We start from the raw sequence: 25,216 nt of genomic DNA, 5'->3' as shown, positions 1-25,216 counted from the left end.
TTTATCTTAAAACCAAAGAGAAGCATTTAAACCTAAAATAATTTTCATAACAGCTGTACATATTACATAATATGTATTGATCAATATATTTGACATCTAAGGTGAGATGCTGCACAATGGCTTGGCATAGCATAAATTATAGTATGTTGGGTGGTTTTCTTAAATTTATAAGAGGGGTGAGTGAAATTCATCACTCCAGTCATGATTTGAAACTTTGTTGAATCAGTTGTTTATAATATGCTAAAGGCTATGACATATATGGATGAAAAAGACCTTTCCACCTTTTCATGTTGAGGATACTGGCAAGAATTTCCACTGCCACTTTGTCTGGATAGAAGATCTGATAAACAGTGATGTCAAGCTGATTCTATCTGAACCATCGTGTGGGGGTATATGTATATGTTGGTATACCATTCAGGTGTAATTATGGACTGAATGATCCAAGTAACTGCTCTATTGAAGGCAATGAGGGGTCGGCCTACAGCAAATTACAAAAGCAAATTGTGGCTGGTAATCAACAAATTCAGGTACTTGACAGGTACACAACAGGACATCATTGCTAAAATGCTTGCAAGATGGACTCATGAATGTCAAGTGCAAGGAAATAGTTTGCAGCACAGTTTTTACTGCCGCATCCAAACCTTTTGACCTTGAAAGTGAGTGCTGGTACATTGATGGTTCTTCTTACTATAAAGATGAAAGTAGAATGTTTGTGTAAAAGCATCTTTAAAAATGAAAAGCTTGAGCCTGGAGATGAGAGAATCCTGAACTTATGTGGATTGGAGTTCCTAGAGCATACCAAGTTTACTTTCAGTGAGATGGTGAGAGATGTGAGGAAGTCAGACCGAAGAATGGACTGTGACATCAGCTCATCTTTGCGCAAATTTCAAGATCTTGATGTGATATAATAAGGCCTAACAGCTATATATGCCACTAATGTTTACCAAATCCTTTTCCAGTCATAGTCTAAAAGTTGTATTATCTAATAACTGTTTCATGGGGGTATTTTAGAAGCTGGTGAAGAGAGATGTAACTAGTTTCAACTTCACATTTTGTATGAGCCATTGTAAAGCATTCAGTACCTTAAATCATAATATTTTTGTTGTTTAATTTATGGGTCAGTTCTAGTAGTTAGAACCGACCCAAGTGGGGGTATATGTTGTAATATGTTGGCCGATTTATATATAATGTTGTATTGGAGTGCCATGTTTACCAGAAATTCAGTTGAATTGTCCAAGTCAACTGAATTTTAACATATCAAGGGGACAGCTGAAGACCCTTTGATGTGTTGATCTTATATAAGCCTACCTAGGTGTGTGAGGTATGGTCTGTAAACCTAATTGAACATTTCAAAGGGTACATTGTTTAAAGGACCATAGAAGAAGTATTTATTGATGGTAATTAGACTTGAGGGGGTAACAATAAGATCAAAGAGTATTTTGGGTTGACCTAGCAGAAACTCCCTCCTAGTGGACTAGTATTTCAGAGAGGACATTCAAGCTGGCATTTAGTCAATATAGTCTTGTCTGTGTATGACTATAAAGGCGCAGACCTAGGAAAAATTGGGACTCTGAATTATATTTACTCTGTCGGATATTTTTGTCATCTGTGGACTTTGTTCTGTGTTGGAAGTCAATAAAGTGCATCTCTCTGGAAGAATTGGGTTGCTGCAGAAGAGTACTTGCATCATCATTATAATAACCACTAATTAATTACCCACTATATACACTCTATATCACTACATGCCAAAGGCATTTTCAACCACCCTGCTGGCACGAGAGAGATGGTGGCATGAGAGAGATGGTGGAACTAGGCTGCAACGTCCTGTCATTGCTGTGGGTTTGAAGGAAACTGTGGATTGAAAAAAGAAAACAAAAATTACTACTTCTGCACATAACATTGCAAGCAGATTTGACATGCTTAGCCAACATAAGGAGAAAACTTAAATGAGTATTTAAAGACAAAAGGGTAAGGTCAACTTATCTGATTTATCCCCCCCTTTAGTGGCCCATTAGCAACATTTTAGGGTGGGGAAGGAAATGGGTAGATGTTTTGGACAGGTAACCCTCTCCACTTCCATGAGAGTGGTTTCATAAATAATCTGGGATACTTTAGCCAGCCCCTCCTTACTTACACTATTGGCAGCCCAGTGGACAGGTAAGAAGTGTCAATCTACAAATATGGATCTGCACTGTCGAATTGCAGCACATTTGACATTGAGAAAATAAATATCAATATAAAAGGAGACAAAAACTGTCTACGTTACAATTTGTAGGTAATCAGGCAGGCCTTGCACTACATGGTTGAGTGAATTTATACAGAGATATGACCACAAAAGAGGGATAGTGTGTATGGGTTTTGCAAAGTCAGCAGATCGAGTATTTGTATCTGTTGACTTAGCTTTTTGGAAAAGCGCAAATCAACACTCACCAAACTTCTACTGACATGAAATTAGCAGAAGGAGCCCAAAGGGTGGCGGCTGACAATTGAACTTCCTCTTTATCGGCTCGTAGTACGTCACTACGTTCGTGTTTGTTGGCCGACAATTGTGTACCATTTGTAAGCAAGACAAGTTCACGGCACACGCCCTTCAGACAAAAGTCTGATGCTTTGTCTGCGGAAAATCCGTTCATGTGTACGAGACTTAACAATCAGCAACCAGTTATGGAGACCATTTCTAACTACTGGGTTTTAAATCAAAAGTCAGCAAATTGTGGTATAATGTGGAATGCCTTTAAATCCTGGGTTAGGGGGGGAATATAACTCTCGTATTTCCTCAATACGGAAGGAGGCAGCCCGTTCTCTGGAGACCTTGGAAGCGGAGGCAGAGAAGTGGGAAATGGTATATGTGAGCTCTCCGACTGAGGCTAACCACTCCAAATGGCAGCAGGCATTCAGAGAGCTCTCCTTACATAGAATCGAGCAAACTAAAAAGTCTATGTTGCATTCTGCTCAGAGAGTATTTGAATATGGTGACAAGAATGGTCAACTGCTAAGGCAAAGAGTCTTGCGAGCCACAATAATCCAGTGCCCAAAAAAACGCAAATGTGAATACCCAGCAGCAAACGCAGATCACGTATTCATGACCGTGCAAATCAATGTAAAACAAGGTTGCGCTGCGCTCAAGTATATATCATATGAACTACTCAACGTGATTATAATACCAAAAAACAAATAAGAAAGAAAATATATATATGTTTACACACAATTGCTCATAAGTGCAATGTGCATATAAATAAATAAAAATTCCAACATGTGATCATGAAATCACAAATAAATATACTCTGCATATAATATATATATAAATTGATAAAAAAACGTGCAATAATTCTTATAAAGTGCAACATGCATATACTCTATTGTAATCAAAAAGTAAATTACATTAAAGTGCCAAGTGAACCTTAGATAAATTAATTAAATCTGTAGAAGTAAAACATCGCCCAAAAAAGTGCATATAACAGTGTTCAAAAATATCCAGAAGGGTTGTGTATATATTAGTGTCCAAAGAAAACATTAAATGTCCAAATTATCCAGCGTGCTTAGTCCAAGTGTCACAAAACATGCCACGGTGTGCCTCGGTGACCCCCCAAAGTGATTGCGCTCACCTTAGAGCGTGTGACACAGTGATTAGCTGTGTCAAACCACGCTGTGGAGCCACCCCCGGGCTCTGTATAGCAAGCTAGATGCGATCTCCAACCTGGATCAATGTGGCTCCATAGGCATCATACCATAAATGTAAAGAGAGACTATATAGTGTAATTCCGTCAAAATGTCTTTATTAAAACAAAAACCCCACTCCCCACAAAGGGGTACTCACATTTCCCTGGTGCGTGAGTGCACCATACAATACAAGCTTCTTAAAAACCGCCGATTGGCGTGCTGTGGGGTATACGCTACTCCCAGCTAAGCTCAGTGCTGCTCACTCCGTCCTGGCCCCTCCCCTACGCGTGTTCGACACAGGGGTCACGTGTCTTCATCAGGGGGATATGATTGGACGGGTGCTCTATAGCTTATATACACTAGCGGCGGCCATTTTGCCTGAGATCACGGACTGGTTTACAATGGGCTACACTTCTCTATTACATATACGCAGTGGATCTAACCATAACGGTGAGCGCCGCATTACTGAGTTACTATAAATCTATCAATCCACTGAAAAGAAAACTACCAATCCAGGACGGAGCTCGGGAGAATCAGGATACCACACCGCACCTCAGTAGCGGACCTTCCATGTTAAAAACAATATACATAATAAGTACAGGGTAACAGCGCTAGTAAAAACTCCATGCAAAAACCTAATTGAAAAACAAAAAAATATTATATTATAAAACCATATTAAAAATATATGAGTTATATTGGTACCTATCATGAAATATGATATGCTTTATTCCCATCCCTATGGGTGCTGCCCCACTCAATAATGTACGGTGGGAGTTGTAAACAGATATTAAATCCATCACTGTATCATAAACATAAATTAATAAACAATACACTTTTTATTATGTAAAGCATCCACCATCAATCAAAGCCTCTCCCATGATGAATATGGTAAATATCGTGTAGATATGTGTGCACATGTATATACACATACCTGCATCCATAGAATACAACGAAATACAGATAAAAATAAATAATAATATAAGTAAAATTAAAAAATAAATAAAAAATATACTGAAAATAAATAACAAAATAAAAATAAAAAATAAGTAAGGTAAAAAAATAAAAATAAGAAATGAGATAAAAAAATTCTTCATATTAAAATTAAAAAATATATATGTATGTACCTTATGTACACCCCCCAAAAAAAGATCTCCTAAACAATAGATTAATGGGAAAAACCCATCATTACTGATTTGAAGGGAGGTTGAGTACCCCCAATGGATGCAACACATCAAATTTAATAAACTCAATATAAAAAATTGTATAAATAGAACAGGTAGGCCAATGTAGCATATAAATAATCTCACCAAGAATATCTATACAGGGATATCAATGCGGAGTGGATCTAGAACACAGTGTGATAGATATACTATTACCTAACATAAAAATTGATTGAAAGTTTAAAAATTACTAAGGAAACATGTAAGATCGAACTCCTTATTCAATCCACCAGGTGATAAAGAGCCGAGCTGGTATATCCACCAGGATTCGCGTTTACTAATATCTCTAACATAATTAGAGCCTCTCCAGTTACGCTTTGGTGCCTCTATTCCCCAAAACTTCATACCCTGCGTGCTTTGGTTATGCACATTTTTAAAATGTACAGAGAGGTAATGTTTATCGGATTCTTTACGTATGTTCCTCACGTGTTCCTCCATACGATCTTTCAAAGCCCTAATAGTACGACCAACATAGATAAGATTGCAGGGACAATTGATCGCGTATACCACCCCAACCGTTTCACAGGATATAAAATCTTTTATAGTATGTGACTGATCTCTATGGGGGTTATAGAACTCTTTGACTTTCTTAGTGTTAGATGGAACCCTAATACAACTATAGCACCTCCCACAACCAAAGAAGCCTTTTAGGTCCCAAAACATTTTTGGCTTTGGTGGGGGTGGTTCCACTATATTGTGTACTAGCCTATAACGTAAACAAGGTGCTCTCTTGTAAATAATTCTGGGTTTATCAAATAATAGATCCCTAAGATGACTATCTTGCTTAAGTACATTCCAATATTTTCTTAAAATTCTCTCTATCTCCTTGCTTTGTAGACAGTAATCCAAAACAATACAGGTACCATCAACTTCTCCATTACCCACGGTTACAATTTTATCCTTCAATAAATCATCCCTCTTCAAATTCCTCACCATATTTTTCTCTTTTTTCAAGAATTCCTTTTGGTATCCTTTATCTAAAAACATCTTACCCAGCTTATCAGATGGAATCTCAAAATTGCCCTCATGTGAGCAGTTTCTCCGCATTCTCATAAATTGGCCTCTTGGAATATTAAAAAGCCATGGTTTATGACGACGGCTCCTAGTGGGAATGTAGGAGTTACGATCTGTGGCTTTAAAAAAGGACCTAGTGATCATACCCTCTGCCGTATTGAGTATTTCCAAATCAAGGAAATGTATCCGGTCCTTATTAACGTCCCAAGTCAAGGAAATATTCCGATCATTATCATTCATGGATTCCAACACCACCATCAATGATTCCATACTCCCCTTCCACATGATTAAAAGATCATCTATAAACCTCTTGTATAGCAATATATCTCCATATTGTTCAACCTGAACATTCTCTTCCTCCCATTTGGCCATATAGAGGTTCGCTACGCTAGGGGCAAACTTAGCGCCCATAGCGACACCTCTTATCTGCAGGAAAAACTTATTGTTGTACCAAAAAAAGTTATGATGCAAACAAAAATCCAAGCATTTTAGAATAAATCCACATAGGCCTTTATCAATCCCTTCCTCTTTATCCAAGGCCCATTCTACGGCTTCTAAGGCACCCTCATGATCGATGTTCGTATATAATGATGATACGTCGCCCGTGGCCATAATCACATTGCTATCCGTGATGCGCTCACTTAATAATTGAAGGGTATGCTTGGTGTCTTTAAGATAAGCCTGTGTTTTCCTCACTAGAGGTTGTAGGTGGAGATCTATATATTCCCCCAATCTGGATGTCAGGGACTCAATGCCACTCACAATGGGTCTTCCGGGGGGGTTAGAGCTGTTCTTGTGGATTTTAGGTAAATAATATATTACAGGAATCCTGCTAACCGTGGGAACCAAATATTTGGCTTCTTGTTTATTCAGAAATTTATTATCTACACCGTGTTTTATAATGAGCTCTAATTCGTTCTTAAAAGTTCTAGAAGGATCAGCATTTAATAATTGGTATGTGCTGTTGTCACTTAATATCCTGTCCATCTCATCTTTATATTGTTGTAACGAAAGCACCACAATGCCCACTCCTTTATCCGCTGGTCGTATTACTATATTGGTTCTCTTCTCTAATGAATCCAATCCTTTCTTGAGGTCCCTATGTTCATATACCCTTTTTATGGGTAACTGTTCAAGCTCTGTGGTAAAAATTTTTTTGAATAAATCCACATATTTATTGTTAGCCACATGAGGGTTGAAAACGGAATTATTTCTTAGGCTAGTGAATTTATTATTTATAACCGTTTTTTCAACCGGATTCAGGGCATAGTATTTTTTGATGTTAAGTTTCCTGATGAACTTTTGCACACCAACATATGTCTTAAATTTGTTAAGCCCCTTCTTGGGTGCAAATTTTATACCCTTATCTAGGGTCAATATTTCTTCCCTTGATAAATCCTTACCACTCAAATTATAAATCCCTTCACCTAGTCTTCCCGCCCTCTTTTTTTTCTGTAACCTTCGTCTGGCTCTTCCTCCTCGCTTTCTGGGGTTCTTATTTCGCAGGTATACCCATCCCTGTCCTTCCCTAAAAAAGACTCATTCGGATAATGATCTCCATTCTCCTCCAGAGGTTGATAGCGGTTATACACAGGGTCTCCATACTGGTCCTGCAAAGGCCTATCGTATCTCACTCTCTGTGGTTTGGGTGAGTAATACACTTCACCCCTATGGAAATCACCTCTTTGTTGGGGAGGATATCCATGGCCTTGGGGTTGGGGTGTTGGAGGTGGTGGGGGATCCCCATAGGGTTGACGTCGGCCACCCCTATAGGGTGTCCCTTGCTGGTACCCGTAATTTCTTTGTTGCTGTGGCCCATAGGGAGGTTGTTCACTCTGTTGCCCACCCCTCCGATAAGGTGTATGATTGGGGTGATGTCCTCTTCCTTATTGATTTCCACCCTGATAGGTCCTATATCCATTACCCCGATTGTGCGATGCCCCATAGCCCCAATTTCCTTGATTGGAAGGATGGCCCTGATATGGGTTGCGGTACCTATTCTCATCCGATCCATGGTATTCATGTTGGTCATTCTGTATTCTTCTAGGGGGTTGTCGATAAGGTGTATATGGTTGTTTATCTTCATGTCGATGTGATGGATATCCTCTATTAGGTGGTCTACTGTCCTGTTGTTGATGGTTTTGTCGCTCTTGTGGATGCATTGTTTTGGCGCCTTCAATTTGATCTCTTGTAGTCTGAGTTTGTGGGTTAGCTGTGTTATTAGTTTCCAACGTTGATTGCCAACGGTACACCAGTTTATTCTGGTAATCGTCAAGATCCCTTAGATATTTCTTTTTCTTCCCATTTTTATTTTCCAAATCCTTCTTCTGCATATTTTTCTGTAGCTCTCCTATAAGTTTATTATATTCAGGTGTCTCCTTAAATGGATAGATTTTATCCCTGATCTCCTTAATTTGATTTTCTAATAATTTTAATTTCCGTTGTTTCCTCTTGATCAGAAACTCCATAACCTCTCTCCCTTTACCCTCAAAAAAGGTATACCATTCGTCTATATCCTCATTCCCTAATAGACCGTCATTGATAGGGACATCCCATCGTAATTTTCTAGGGATCAAATTGTCCTTTAAATATTTCTCCATTGTGGATTGATGTGTTGTATCCATTGGGGGTACACAACCTCCCTTCAAATCAGTAATGATGGGTTTTTCCCATTAATCTATTGTTTAGGAGATCTTTTTTTGGGGGGTTGTACATAAGGTACATACATATATATTTTTTAATTTTAATATGAAGAATTTTTTATCTCATTTTTTATTTTTACTTTACTTATTTTTTTATTTTTATTTTGTTATTTATTTTCAATATATTTTTTATTTATTTTTTAATTTTACTTATATTATTATTTATTTTTATCTGTATTTCTTTGTATTCTATGGATGCAGGTATGTGTATATACATGTGCACACATATCTACACGATATTTACCATATTCATCATGGGAGAGGCTTTGATGGTGGATGCTTTACATAATAAAAAGTGTATTGTTTATTAATTTATGTTTATGATACAGTAATGGATTTAATATCTGTTTACAACTCCCACCATATATTATTGAGTGGGGCAGAACCCGAATAAAGCATATCATTATATTTCATGATAGGTACCAATATAACTCATATATTTTTAATATGGTTTTATAATATAATATTTTTTTGTTTTTCAATTAGGTTTTTGCATGGAGTTTTTACTAGCGCTGTTACCCTGTACTTATTATGTATATTGTTTTTAACATGGAAGGTCCGCTACTGAGGTGCGGTGTGGTATCCTGATTCTCCCGAGCTCCGTCCTGGATTGGTAGTTTTCTTTTCAGTGGATTGATAGATTTATAGTAACTCAGTAATGCGGCGCTCACCGTTATGGTTAGATCCGCTGCGTATATGTGATAGAGAAGTGTAGCCCATTGTAAACCAGTCCGTGATCTCAGGCAAAATGGCCGCCGCTAGTGTATTTAAGCTATAGAGCACCCGTCCAATCATATCCCCCTGATGAAGACACGTGACCCCTGTGTCGAACACGCATAGGGGAGGGGCCAGGACGGAGTGAGCAGCACTGAGCTTAGCTGGGAGAAGCGTATACCCCACAGCACGCCGATCTGCGTTTTTTAAGAAGCTTGTATTGTATGGTGCACTCACGCACCAGGGAAATGTGAGTACCCCTTTGTGGGAAGTGGGGTTTTTGTTTTAATAAAGACATTTTGACGGAATTACACTATATAGTCTCTCTTTACATTTATGGTATGATGCCTATGGAGCCACATTGACCAGGTTGGAGATCGCATCTAGCTTGCTATACAGAGCCTGGGGGTGGCTCCACAGCGTGGTTTGACACAGCTAATCACTGTGTCACATGCTCTAAGGTGAGCGCAATCACTTTGGGGGGTCACCGAGGCACACAGTGGCATGTTTTGTGACACTTTGACTAAGCACGCTGGATAATTTGGACATTTAATGTTTTCTTTGGACACTAACATATACACAACCCTTCTGGATATTTTTGAACACTGTTATATGCACTTTTTTGGGCGATGTTTTACTTCTACATATTTAATTAATTTATCTAAGGTTCACTTGGCACTTTAATGTAATTTACTTTCTGATTACAATAGAGTATATGCATGTTGCACTTTATAAGAATTATTGCACGTTTTTTATCAATTTATATATATATATTATATGCAGAGTATATTTATTTGTGATTTCATGATCACATGTTGGAATATTTATTTATTTATATGCACATTGCACTTATGAGCAATTGTGTGTAAACATATATATATATTTTCTTTCTTATTTGTTTTTTGGTATTATAATCACATTGAGTAGTTCATATGATATATACTTGAGCGCAGCGCAACCTTGTTTACATTGATTTGCACGGTCATGAATACGTGATCTGCGTTTGCTGCTGGGTATTCACATTTGCGTTTTTTTTGGGCACTGGATTATTGTGGCTCGCAAGACTCTTTGCCTTAATTTTTTACTCTATTTCATACACTTGCTAGCAGCCTATGGATCCGTTTGCCTTCTTCGATAACAGAGAATTGGATCTAGAAGATCTATTCGCTGATAATAAATCTAAAGAAGATGATATTGCACATTTGTTTAGAAAATTAGGTCATTGTATGGATAAAAAGAGTAATGTTTGGTGGGACCAATCCACAATGGAGAAATATTTAAAGGACAATTTTATCCCTAGAAAATTACGATGGGATGTCCCTATCAATGACGGTCTATTAGGGAATGAGGATATAGACGAATGGTATACCTTTTTTGAGGGTAAAGGGAGAGAGGTTATGGAGTATCTGATCAAGAGGAAACAACGGAAATTAAAATTATTAGAAAATCAAATTAAGGAGATCAGGGATAAAATCTATCCATTTAAGGAGACACCTGAATATAATAAACTTATAGGAGAGCTACAGAAAAATATGCAGAAGGATTTGGAAAATAAAAATGGGAAGAAAAAGAAATATCTAAGGGATCTTGACGATTACCAGAATAAACGGGTGTACTGTTGGCAATCAACGTTGGAAACTAATAACACAACTAACCCACAAACTCAGACTACAAGAGATCAGATTGAAGGCGCCAAAACAACGCATCCACAAGAGCGACAAAACCATCAACAACAGGACAGTAGACCACCTAATAGAGGATATCCATCACATCGACATGAAAATAAACAACCATATACACCTTATCGACAACCCCCTAGAAGAATACAGAATGACCAACATGAATACCATGGATCGGATGAGAATAGGTACCGCAACCCGTATCAGGGCCCTCCTTCCAATCAAGGAAATTGGGGCTATGCGGCATCGCACAATCGAGGTAATGGATATAGGACCTATCAGGGTGGAAATCAATACGGAAGAGGACATCACCCCAATCATACACCTTATCGGAGGGGTGGGCAACAGAGGGAACAACCTCCCTATGGGCCACAGCAACAAAGAAGTTACGGGTACCAGCAAGGGACAGCCTAAAAAAAGAGACCCCACCCCTCTGTGTACAATCGTGCTTATAATTATATAATTATAAAGTGTTTTAAAGCGGGGGTCCACCTAAACCGCCAAAAAAAAAAAATATTAAAAGCTAGCAGCTACAAATACTGCAGCTGCTGACTTTTAATACATGGCCACTTACCTGTCCCAGGGTCCAGCGATGTCGGCAGGCGAAACCGAGAACCTGCTCGGTTCTCGGCAGCTGCCGCTGCCATCCTAGGTGAGGGAATCAGGAAGTGAAGCGTTGCGGCTTCACTTCCCGGTTCCCTACTGCGCATGCGTGAGTCACGCTGCGCATCGCAACTGGTCCCCGCTATCTCCTGGGAGCTGTGTGTTTCCCAGGAGACAGCGCGGACTGACAGGAAGAGGCATAGACTCCCATGGGAGTCTATGCCGGTAGTGGGTGCAAATACCTGTCTTAAACAGGTATCTGCACCCCCCTCCCCCCTGAAAGGTGCCAAATGTGACACCGGAGGGGGGGAGGGTTCCGAAAAGCGGAAGTTCCATTTATGTGTGGAACTCCGCTTTAAGGATGAATTTATAAACAAATTCCCCCCTTATTCTGATTCGTGTCATTACTCACTTCAGTTCTTATGATATACATCCCCTTTATTCTAATTTGTGTCAAAAATCACTAATATTCATAATAATGTAATTTGTGCAAAAAAAAAAAAAAACCCACCCCTCTGTGTACAATCGTGCTTATAATTATATAATTATAAAGTGTTTTAATGATAAATTTATAAATAAAATTCCCCCTTATTCTAATTCATGTCATTAATCACTTCAATTCATTACGAAATACATCCCCCTTTATTCTAATTCGTGTCAATACTCACTAAAATTCATAATAATGTAATTTGTGCATGGAAAAAAAAAAAAACAACAAATATCCACCCTACCTCCAATGTTTGTCAAGACTGGGACGAGAGGGAAATAATAAAAAATCCAGAAACCACATATACATATAACTATACATTATCTTGCCCCCCTCCCTCTTTGATTAGCATTAGAGAAGTTATATCACTATTTACTGTACGTCTACCCTTCAAAGCCATTCTTCTTATATCTCTATTCTAAATGACTATACCATTTCTTCCTCCCTTACCCATCTGTATTTCCCTCTTCTATTATCTCCTCAGCGCATTGTTCCCAGTTTGCCCATGTCGTTTCAAATTTCTTTCTTTGGTTTTTAACCACATGAACCCATCTCTCTGCTTCCTTTATTATATTAACTTCATTTCTCCACTCTATAACTGACGGGATCCTGTCCTGTCTCCAGTACTTCTGAATTAATTTTTTTGCTGCATTTAACAAATGTGGGGTTACACTTTCTCTATAATTTTTGACAGATCCAGACGTTCCATGGAATAAATATTGCATGGGCCCAAACTCCATGTGGTCCGTGGTCATTTTCTTAATCCAGGGGGCCACTAATTCTCAAAATCGCTTAATTATTGGGCATGTCCACCACAGATGAAGAAAAGTTCCCCTCTGTCCACAGCCCCTCCAACATTTGTCATTCGCTTCTGAAGAGATTTTTGCTATTTTAACTGGTGTCCTATACCATCTCGCTAGGAATTTATATGCCATTTCTTGCACCTTTGTACTTATGGAGGTAGTAAATGTTAACGATATCATTTTATTTATTTGTTTATCTGTCCACACTTGGCCTAGCTCCTTCTCCCATTCTTTTATAAAGTATGGGGGTTTCTTTTCTTGTTCTCCTAGGATCATTCTGTACATCCTGGATAATGTATGCCCAGCTTCTGATGTCTGTGCACACTGCCTCTCGAATGCGGTGAGTGTATTTATGGGTCTTAACGGTTTTATTTTCTTAAGGAAACTTGTCATTTGGCAATGTTTCCATTCCGCCATTCTTGTCTCCCCAAACTTCAAAATTATCTCTGTCAGTGATAATAAAACTCCACTTGGGGCAAACTTACCGCATCTAATATTCCCGCCTTGTCCCCAGACCCCCAGACTTCCCGTCTTCTCCCCCGGGTGGAACCATGAAAATCCCTCCAGAGGAGCCAGAGGGGAGGTCTGTGGGGCATACCTGCCCTCTTTGTTCATTCTATCCCATACTTCTAATGTATTCAGGGTCATTGGTGATGTCCATTGTGACAGCCCTCTCAATGACCCTTGGATCCATGGTGCTCCTGCCAGGTTTCTCCCCGCCATCATCATTTCTGCCTGTACCCATGGTTTTCTATTTAGGTCATGGCACCAGTCCATTATTCTAACTAGCGCCATGGCTTTAAAATAGGATGTTATATCCGGGAGTCCTAGGCCACCCTCCGCTCTACTCCTTCTTAAAATATCGTAAGCCAATCTAGGCCTTTTATCGTTCCACACAAAGGCCGTGAATAGCCGACGCATTTGTTTAAAGAGACTCGCCGGTAACCTAATTGGCACTGTACACAGCACATAAACTATTCTGGGCAATATGCTCATTTTTATGGCACTGATTCTTCTGAACCAGGTCAAGTATTTCCCCTTCCATTTCTTTAATTCTTCTGTTATTTCTTTCACTAATGAGCCATAATTATACTCCAACAATAGTTCATAGTCTGTGCTTATCTGTACCCCCAGGTATGTCAGCGACTCCTTGTTCCATATAAATGGGTATATCTCCTTCAGTGATCTCTCTATCTCCACTGGGACATGGCTGGGAAGGATGACTGATTTCTCGAAATTGATCTTAAAGCCGGACACCCTTCCAAATTTCTGTACTTCTACCATCAATGCGGCTATAGATGTCTGGGGAGCGGAGAGAAAAAATAATAAATCATTTGCATACGCTGCTACTTTATGTTCCGTATGGCCTATGTGCGTCCCTGCTATCTCCTTATTCTTTCTAATTCTACGCATAAATGATTCCATTACTATTGCAAATATCAAGGGGGACAGCGGGCACCCCTGCCTGGTACCGTTTTGTATGTTAAAACATTCAGATACTGTCCCATTTACCTTAATTCTTGCTCTTGGTTTCGCGTATAATGACATAATCCAACCTAACATCCTCTCCCCCAGTCCTATCCTTCCCAGTACCTCTCTCATAAAGCCCCAGTTCACCCTGTCAAAGGCCTTCTCGGCATCCATCGACAGGGTGATTCCCGGGGCTTCACCTGGTCCGTGTCGCATCCAGTGTAGTACATGGAGTGCGCGGGTGGTGTCTCTTGCTTCTCGTCCCTTTACAAACCCTGCTTGATCTGGGTGCACTAAATCTCCTACATCTTCCTGCAGTCTCAGGGCCAGGATTTTTGCCAGTATCTTGGTGTCTGAGTTCAGCAGAGAGATTGGCCTGTAATTGGCACATACCTGGGGATCTTTTCCCTCTTTTGGCAAAACCGTTATGTACGCCATTGATGCTTCTGAGGAAAGTGGACTTCCAGCACCCATAGAGTTGTAATAATCACAAAGTGGCTTTACCAAAATTGGGAGAAATTTCTTGTAATATATATTTGTCAGCCCGTCCGGACCTGGGCTTTTCCCCGGGGGCAGGGCTGCTATCACTCTGCTCAACTCTTCCACCGTGATTGGGTGTTCCATAATCTTGGAAGTTTCTCTAGGTAGTATGGGCATGTCGGCGTTCTCAATGTACTCCTCTATCTTATCTCTCTTTTGTCCCTCGCTTTCTCCTTCTTCAGATGATTCTATTTTGGAGATATTATATAGTGCCTCATAGAATTTACCAAATTCTTTTGCTATAGCCTTTGTGTCTATTATTTTCCTACCCTGAACTAGTAAGCTATGCACGTGTCTAGAGTCCTGTTGTTTTTTAAGTTGTTTTGCCAGTAGCCTACTGCATTTATTTCCTTGTTCATATGCTCTATTTGCGAAAAACCTAATTTTGTTCTTTGCTTTATACTCTAAATATTGCGAAAGCTCTGCCCGTGCACTCTCCAGACATCTGCCATCCATTGGGTCAAGATTTTCCTTATGCTTTATTTCTAGGGTTCTGATCTTCTCTAGTAGTTCATCTATTTATCTTTTACTTTCCTTTTTTATATATGTGCCAAAAGCAATTAAATCCCCCCTCACAACCGCCTTGTGTGCTTCCCACACCACTTGATCTGACACTCCTTCTGTTTTATTTATTTCGAAATACTCCTTTATCTTAACCCTTAGTTTCTCCACTATATCTTCCTTATCCAACAATGACTCGTTCAGACGCCATATTCATTCCGCCCGAGTCATTTGAGTTGGTTGAAGGGTCAAAATTATTGGGGCATGGTCAGACATAGTTATTGGTTCAATTGTACTTGTGCTAACATTCCCCAAGTAGAATTGATCCACCAAAAAAAGGTCTATCCGCGAATACATATCGTGTATTTTAGAATAATAGCTATAATCCCTGGTGTCTGGGTGTAAAGCTCTCCAGGTATCCACAAGATGTTGTGAGCGTAAGGTTTGTTTAACCCGTTTTATGGCTTTAAAAGACATAGCAGTTCTACCCGTAGAGGTATCTATACTCGGCTCTAACACCATATTGAAATCTCCTCCTACCACTACACACCCTTCCTTAAATTCTTCCAGTTTTCTAAATACTTTAACCAGGAAGTTAGCTGTCCCGACATTGGGTGAATATATTGAAGCAAAGGTATATCGTCTCCCCTGTAGCGTACCCTTTACAAACAAATACCGACCTTCTGGGTCACTTTGCATGGTCTCTGTAATCCAAGGGCATGATTTCTTGAACGCAATTGTGACCCCTCTTGCCCTCGCTATTGGGGATACCGCGTGATACCACTGATTCAGTACATTCTAGGGGAAGCTCGGGATTGAGCTGCTCTTAAAATGGGTCTCCTGCATAAAAACAACATCAGCTCCCCAATGTTGCAGCTCAACCCATAAGCGCCCTCTTTTAATTGGTGAATTCAAACCCCTCACATTATATGACAAAATTTTCAAAATGGCTGTAATTTTATTTCATTTTTAGGGCACCCAGCCCCTTGCCCTTGTTCTCTATCTTCTCCTCTGCCAATCCCACCCCCCCCCATCATTCATTACTTCACTAAGCACACAGAAAAAACAAAAAATATACCACATATATATCATAGATATATACAACTATAAACTACACTATACTATACTAATATATATAACTTACATCCTATCCTCCCATACCACAAACCTCTCATTAGGGGTATATCTAAAAATCGGGTATGTAGCTTGCGCGCACCCACACTTCCTGCGCGCCTGCTACCTCCCTTCCCTGTCTTCCGCAGGATTATTCTCCCCTCTAATTGGGGCTGACCTATTGACCTAAGGTCCACATTTCCCATTACACCCTTCCTTCCAATCCCCCCCCCCGGCATTACACTATTGACCCCCTTCTGAGTGGAAAGGACCCAGAGAAGAAAAAAAAAAAAAAAAAAAGGGTCCTCTAAATCCTTCTTTGGGCTATTCCCCTGTTAACCCTTGCCGGTACTTCTTGCCACTTCTCTGCTCGTTGCAGGGGGGGCCCTAGACAATTATTCTCCAATCCACAAAGTCCACCATCGGGAGGTCTAATTTTTCCACAAATACTTTTAAATCATCCTTCGTTCGCAATGTTGCCTTTCTTCCATTCCTGGAGGCTGTTAAACTGAAAGGGAACCCCCACCTATATTTGATCTCCGCCTTCCGTAAGATTTCTAGCAGTGGGCGAACCGCCTCACGTTTAAAGAGAGTCCTTTTCGATATATCTGGATATAGAGCTATGTTTGAACCTTTAAATGTAATCCTAGGGTTATCACGTGCCATCTTCATTATACTCTCCTTCACTGCATATTTGTGAACTTTACATATTACATCTCTGGGGACGTCAGTTTTTGTACTCTTGGGGTGGACCCGGTGTATCCGGTCTATTTCTATAACATTAGGGGCTTGATCCCCTAAAATCTGTCCAAACACTTTTTGTACCACTGGGGCTAGTTCTGTCGCTGTGATTGACTCTTTCAATCCCTTTATACGTATATTTTGGCGTTTATCCCTATTCTCATATTCATCCAGCTGGTCCATGTATGCATTTAATATTTCTTCATATTTTTTCATGGACTCTTGAGTCTCCGTCACAGCCTGCATAGTAACTTCTTGTTCTTTTTCCATCACCTCTACTCTGTATCCCAAGTCCCTGATGTCCTCTTTTAAGCTTGCTACTGCTTACATGCAAGATTGTTCAACTGCATTTATTAATTGCTGAATATTTCATTTTTAGTGGGGAGGGCCTTCAACAGACCCCAGATATCCCTTTCTGGGTCTACACTTCGTCCAGTCCATCCTTGTGGGTTCCCTTCACCGTCTTGGAGGCTCTCCTGGTCACAGTCCATGACATGTCTCTGCGGTGACCCACCTCTTCCCATACCCCCGCCTGTTATACTTGGATGTTCCTGACTATGACTTCGGTCCATATTGGGGGTTGGGTCCTCTCCTTCTCTTGCTCTCATCCTCTCCATGTCTATGGTCTGGGACTCCTCTTGAGTCTATTATCCTCCCCCTGTGTCACTGAACCCCGGCTTCCTGTTGATGTATTTTGTATAGCCGTTACTAGATGTCCATTACCAGGAGTTAGCTGGCCTATATTTTTAGCCCCTATTACCTGGGGGCACCCTCCACCACTACCGGGGGGGCTTGGCTCCGGGTTCCTCCTCCCTCTCCCTGCTGTAGGAGGTCTCTTACCGTTCACGACGACACTGTCTCCTTTCATCTGTACGTTCGCCTGCTTTATCCCAGACTCCCACTCTGTTTTTTCCACACCGTCAGTTATAGTAGCTCCGCTCCGTTTTTTAATATCCAGCCTTCCTGTTGGCTCAGGTGTGCGGGGGGACATGAAAAACTTAATGCCGTCCGTTGATTTCCTTCCTCTCCCTGCTGTTGGCTGCGAGGCTACTTGTCTGCGAGTTGTCATCCTCATACTCATACATCCTCATACAGTAACACAGTGGGAACTGTGGTATAATGAAGCGGTGACCCAGCCGGCCAGTAACACAGCGGTGAAGTGGTATAAGTAAATAGAAGGGATGTTTCAGGAAGGGATCAGGAGGTGCCGCCAATCACCTCTCGCCTCCCTCTCCTTCCACTTTCGGTTTCCGTCTATCCACAGCAGGACTAAAGCCGGACATATAGACAGGTAAACAGGAGCGCTCCAGCGTGTGTGTCTGCCTAGCATACAGCATATGGCAGTACTGAAGCCAGATAACTAGGCAGATAGGCAGGTAGACAAGCCCTCTCTCTCCGTGTCTCAGCGTCTCTGTATCTCAGCTGACAGCCCGATTCATCAGGAAACTTAACATCAAAAAATACTATGCCCTGAATCCGCTTGAAAAAACGGTTATAAATGATAAATTCACTAGCCTAAGAAATAATTCAGTTTTCAACCCTCATGTGGCTAACAATAAATATGTGGATTTATTCAAAAAAATTAGTTACCACAGAGCTTAAACAGTTACCCATAAAAAGGGTATATGAGCATAGGGATCTCAAGAAAGGATTGGATTCATTAGAGAAGAGAACCGATATAGTAATACGACCAGCGGATAAAGGAGGGGGCATTGTGGTGCTTTCGTTACAACAATATAAAGATGAGATGGACAGGATATTAAGTGAATGAGTTCAATCTGGTTGCTAATACTTTGGTTAATATCTTAAGATCCACATCAATAAGTGAAATTGGGTGAAAATTCTCACAATTACTAAACTCTTTTCCTGATTTAGGTACCCTGTTTCCCTGAAAATAAGACCTAGCGTGATTGTCGGTGATGGCTGCAATATAAGCCCTACCCCCCAAATAAGCCCTAGTTAAAGTCCTTGTAGGTCTTATTTTCAGGGTAGGGCTTATTTTCGGGGAAACAGGGTAGGGCTTATTTGGGGGGTAGGGCTTATATTGCAGCCATCACTGACAATCACACTAGGTCTTATTTTCGGGGAAACAGGGTACCTAAATCAGGAAAAGAGTTTAGTAATTGTGAGAATTTTCACCCAATTTCACTTATTGATGTGGATCTTAAGATATTAACCAAAGTATTAGCAACCAGATTGAACTCATTTTTATCTCGATATATACATCCAGATTAAGTAGGATTTGTTCCGAATAGACAATCTCCTGATCAAACTCAGAGATTGATTAACAATTTCAGCATTATATTCTAATTGGGACAACTATGGTATAAGACAAGGAATGCTATTATCATTGGACCTTCATAAGGCCTTTGATTGTATGTCATGGGATTACCTATTTTATGCATTAGAAAAATATGGATTTGGTCACAATTTCTTGACTATACTAAAGGCCTTATACAATACACCCACTGCAAAAATTATTGTAAAAGGCTATAGCTCAAAAAGTATGAATATTTGTAGAGGTACGCGACAAGGATGTCCTCTTTCTCCGGTATTATTTGTCTTGGCTTTGGAACCCCTAGCAATAAAACTCAGAAATCATTCTGATATCAAGGGAATGTATTGTGGTGACAGAATACATAAATGTGCCCTTTTTGCGGATGATATTCTGATGACCCTCTCTTCACCAATAATTTTGCTACCCAATCTATACCTTACAATGCAATACTTTACTAACATTTCTGGTCTTAAACTCAATCATTCGAAATCAGAGGCGTTAAACATAAATCTTAGTATAGATACGGTCCAAACATTACAAAATTCCTTTTCTTTTAAATGGCAAAAGGAAAGTCTAGGATATTTGGGAATTTTTCTTACACCTTCCCTTCATACTCTTTATAAAGCCAATTACCCACCATTATATAAAAAAACGTTGTTAGGTATCCAATTTTATTTGGATGAATAAACGACCTTGAGTAAATGCACGCACTCTACATACACCTAGATTACAAGGTGGTTTAGGATTACCAGATTTAACTAAGTACTTTCACGCGACACAAGTGGCACAACTAGTTTTCATTCACGATCATCACAACCATCATGGATGAAAATCGAATCTTCTCATTAGCCATCTCTTATGGTTGCAAAACAAAAATAGACCACCTATGTGTCCTACACTTTCACTTTCTTTAAGTTTATGGGATAGGTTAAGCAAGGCTTATAAATTTATTTCTCCCCATGTTCCTTTAGCTCCTTTAATCGGTAACCCTTCATTCGTCCCAGGTCTAAATCCACAAGCTTTTTCTTGGTGGACGAATAAGGTTTTTTTACGAATTGCCTATTTTTATGACCATAAGGGTGTTTTAACAATACACACACTCTGAGAAAAATGTCTATTTCCTGATTCTGAAATACACCATTATTCCCAAATTTCAGATTATATACAGTCATTACAACATTCATTTGACCTGACTTCTTCAACTTCAATGGAATGTTTATGTAAATCTTTTGATAAACATTCTGGTCACATTTCTAAAATGTATTCTATTTTAATTTCTAATTCTGAAAAACTATCTTATATGCATAATTGGGAACAAGATCTCAATGAAAATATTTTGACCGATGAATGGTTCAAGATGGCACAATTTGCCTCTAAAACCTTTATGAATACTAACCTAATAGAGGCTAATTAGAAGGTATTGCTTAGGTGGTATATGGTTCCAATTATATTAGCAAAATATATCCCTGAAGCATCATCATTATGTTTCAGAGAATGTGGAATGGATGGCACCATGTTCCATATTTGGTGGACATGTCCTAGAATAAAAACATTTGGAAACGGATTTATGATTTAATATATTCCTTGACCAATATTACCCTAAATAAAATCTCCTAAACAAGCATTATTGGGATACCCTATTGAACATTCTTGGATTCATATAAAAAAAACTTATAGCATTCATTTTTACTGCTGCTAGAATTGCAATAGCCAAATCTTGGAAATCTCCCTATATTCCCATCCAGTTGGTTAAAAATAAATTGTCATTTATAATGGTTAATGAACTTCTTACAGCAATTTTGCTGGACAAACAAAATTCTTTTGATGAAATATGGAAACCTTGGATAGATTATTTATCGAATTGTTTATGAATCGATACTATATTGCTTATATAGTGTACTCCTCCTTTTCCCCCCAATTTTTTGTCTCTTTTTTCAAATTTTTCTTCATTCCCTTAACTAAGTTAACTTGAGTTATTTTTCTCGAATTTATATTATTCTAAGCTGAAATTGTTTGTAACGGCTGTTTAGTTACGCTCTGTATGTGTAATATTTGTAATTATTTTTGACCATTATTAACAATCTTATATTTCCATGACTGTAATTCTTCCTTTCTATTTGAAATATCAATAAAAATTATTGAAACTAAGAGCATGTTTGAATGAACAGCAACTAGGATACATTTTGAGAATGGTACACAGCTTGGCAGTGGATATAAATGAATTATGTCTGGCAAGATAGTACATAACAGTTAAAGCACATAAATACCAACCAGAAAAATCACCACTTTGTTGGAGAGGATGTAAATTGGAGGGAACCATGGCCCATTTATGGTGGGAATGGCCAAAAATACAGGGATACTGGAGGAAGGTGTTGCAACAGATACGGGAGATTACGGGTATAGACATCCCTGATGATCCATGGTTTTGTTTATTTAATGGTACAAAAAGCACAATAAAACAATATAAGAATACAGTGATACCATACTTGATGAATGCTGTAAAAGGGTTGATACCAATATTTTGGCAAGAACCAGAGAGCCCTACATTAAGAGACTAGGTTTATAGAGTGGAATATACATATAAAATGGACGACTTGCGTTGTAGTAGGGAAGATGAGATTGAAAAATGTACTAACATCTGGAAAAGCTGGATAGAGTTTAAGAATACAAGTAAATATGCCGAAATATGGGGAGCATAGGAGACGAGAAGAGGGTAAGGAGAGAAAGGAAAGAAAAAAATAAAATGAAGGAGAGGGGTGGGGTAGGGGAAGGAATAGCGAGACGATTATTGTAAAAATGTTTGTAATATTGGATTTTTATTCGGTATAAATCGGAGAATTAAAATCAGGGGACATCTGATTGTATATTTCTTATGTCCATGTATGAAGATTGGACCAACCACATGTACAGGTCCTATGCCTCATTATCCCCTTTTGGGCTGTATGTAAGTTTTAGTGCTAACGTCCCGCGTGAGCCTAACATCCCCAGACGACAAGGTTTACAGAGAAACGTGTTGGGAGGGGCCTGACCGTTTGGACCTGCTGGTTGTTTGCATCACATGCCGTGTAATCCCTTCAAAATTGTAAGTGTGATTTTATCATTTTATTAAAATTTTGGTGAAGTACTACACTATGTGGTTTTTCTTCTGTACTTTAACTTCCTCCATGGAGTGTATCTAGGCTTAGGAGATCGTGGAACCTGCTATGGCTGCTATGCAGAAAGGTGTCTGATGGTCACCTTGTGGGTTCAGAGCAGCTGGTAAGGAGCTCATTTAATCATTTGTGATGATTCTTTTTGGGAACACTTTTTTTCGGTGGTGCACATTCTCATTCCTTCACGGCAAAGAAAGAGGAACTATTAATGTTTAGAAAATCTGAGCACCTTTTTACCCCATAATATATATATATATATATATAAAATAGATTATTTTGCACAGTGTTTGCACATTTTATATGGACTTTATTTGCACAGATGTCAATTTAGGATGAGTTCATCATATGTTTAATGCACTTTTATGTTCTCTCATGTGATTTATTAAGTTATACATAGCACAAGGATAGCACACTTTGAATTATTGTTTGGTTGGAGCCCTTCCTAATCTGCAGCAAAGGTAAAGCTTGAAAATCGCCTCATTCTACCATCATGGCTGGTTTATTAAAAGCCCAACCTGCTGGGCTGCTTTTTTTTGTGGTGACAGCACTCCTCCTAATACGCTGCAGAACTGAGGGTTGAAATTGTCTCAAAGTGCTACTGCATTCTTCTGTCACCAGGGCTAGCGTTGCTATCTTTTCTTCAAGCCAATAGTGCGCACTATAGGATTGTAAAAGATCTGCAACACTTTTGGATGCCCTAAGGACAGCAGTAATACAGCCCCAAGTGAACAGGTGTGGCCAAATTGTGTTAACAGTGGGAAGGGCTTAAAGAGTATGGTTAAACAAAAGCATTCACCCATAAAATATGCTTAATTATTTAAACAAATGTCACTGTAAAAAAAAATCAACTTGACCTACCTTAAAAGTTAACAGTGTCAGTCGATAGTGCAGTAGATGGTGTCAATCAGCAGAGCTGTGGACAGTGTCAGTACTTTAATTTTTAGTTCCCCAGTCCCTTTCTCTGGAGCCTCAGATGCACTGAACTGTGAACGAATGGGAGGTGCTCTGTTCTGAACAGCTTCCTGTTCATTCACAAACTAAGTATAGTAAACACTGTTTACCATGCTTCAGTTATGAATGGACACAGGAGTAATCAGTATTACTCACTGTTTATTCTGAAAAGAAAGGGGCCAGTAAATGATGTATAACCAGGCCCCTTTCTCCGCTCTCCATCCTGAAACATCGCCTGCAGCAACCAGAAGTGGAGAGGAGGGAGGCCAGCAGCGCTGCGGAGGGACCAGGGGAGCACACAATGGGGCCAGACACCAGACGGAAAGGGAACTTAGGCAGCATTTACTAGAAAGGATCGGCTGTATTTTCATCCTGCAACTGCTGAATGCCAACGGGAGGGAGGGGAGGATAAGTTGGCCTTCAGCAGCTACAGAAATAAAATACAGCCGATCCCTTCTAGTGAATGACTCCCCTGCCATTCCTTCCATCCAGGTGTGACACGGAGGCCACACAGGTCCCTGGAGCATAGGGCAGAATGGCCCTGGGCCCCAGGTTGATCTACAAAACAAACACATCCTTCAGATTTAACTCCCCCAGCTGTTCTCCGTCTAGAATGTATGATGCATGCATGTTTTTGGCTCCCAAGTGCATAATACATCAACATTAAACCTTATTACCACATAGTTGCGACGTTAATGGGCTGCAGTCAGCTTGTTAGTTGTCAACATGCATAGCTTGGTGTCATCTGCAAACACGGAAATTGTACTTTTAATCCCATACTCTATATCATTTTTAAATGTGTTAAAAAGTAAGGGTCCCAACACTGAACCTTGGGGTACACCACTAATCATCATAGACCTTTCAAAGTATGAATCAATAATCACTCTCTGAACACGGTCTTTTAGCCAGGTTTCTATCAATTTACAAACTGAATTTTCCAACCCTGTAGACTTTAATTTACACATTAGCGGCATTTGGGGAACTGTGTCAAACACTTTGGCAAAATCCAAGTATAGCCACCCCTCTCTCCAAGGTTTTACTTACTGCCTTATAAAAAGAAAAGGTTTGTTTGACAACTTCTGTCTTTCACAAATCAATGCTGTCTGTTGCCTAAAATATATTGCAAGCCATAGTTCTGTTATGCTCTTGCTAAACAGCACAACCCTGGTCTTGATGACATTACTGTTATATTCTGGTTCAGGACCTATACTTGATGGACAAAGTAAAGAAGTTAACCCCTAAACTCCCCACTTCTGTAAAAACTTTTTTTTTTAAATCTGACAAGACCTGATCTTTGTGGGTCTTTCCAAACACCTAGAGGGATTACCATAGCACAAATATGCCCCATCAATAGAGGTAATAAAGTGGTTGTAAACCCCAACATATACCCAGTGAAATGACTAGCATTAAGTGGATACACAGATATAAAACAAATCCTCCTACATAAATTGTAGCTGCAACCATTTTTTTCTGTAGATCATTCTGAAAATACAAACAGGAAAGGACTTCTCTTTAGTTCTAGGAGCAGGGGGCGGGGATCCTAAGTCTTCACACATCCGACAGTTCTGACCCCTGATTGAAAGCGACA

The 25,216-nt window shown here is 39.6% G+C and overlaps 1 protein-coding gene across 1 annotated transcript in view; it reads right to left on the bottom strand.

Annotated features, from left to right (window-relative positions):
• Positions 1-1,833: 1,833 nt before the first annotated feature.
• The window catches only part of FBXW11 (F-box and WD repeat domain containing 11), a 637,027-nt gene continuing 613,644 nt past the window's right edge, over positions 1,834-25,216 (bottom strand). The window contains exon 14 of the mRNA XM_073620748.1: positions 1,834-1,851. The gene's annotated coding sequence lies outside the window, so the exon portion shown is untranslated. The remainder of the gene's footprint in view (positions 1,852-25,216) is intronic.

Source organism: Aquarana catesbeiana, linkage group LG03, assembly GCF_042186555.1.
Source record: "Aquarana catesbeiana isolate 2022-GZ linkage group LG03, ASM4218655v1, whole genome shotgun sequence".
Classification (NCBI taxonomy): domain Eukaryota; kingdom Metazoa; phylum Chordata; class Amphibia; order Anura; family Ranidae; genus Aquarana; species Aquarana catesbeiana.
The sequence above is the reverse complement of the archived record's forward strand: the minus strand, read 5'-3'. Positions and strand labels throughout refer to the sequence as shown.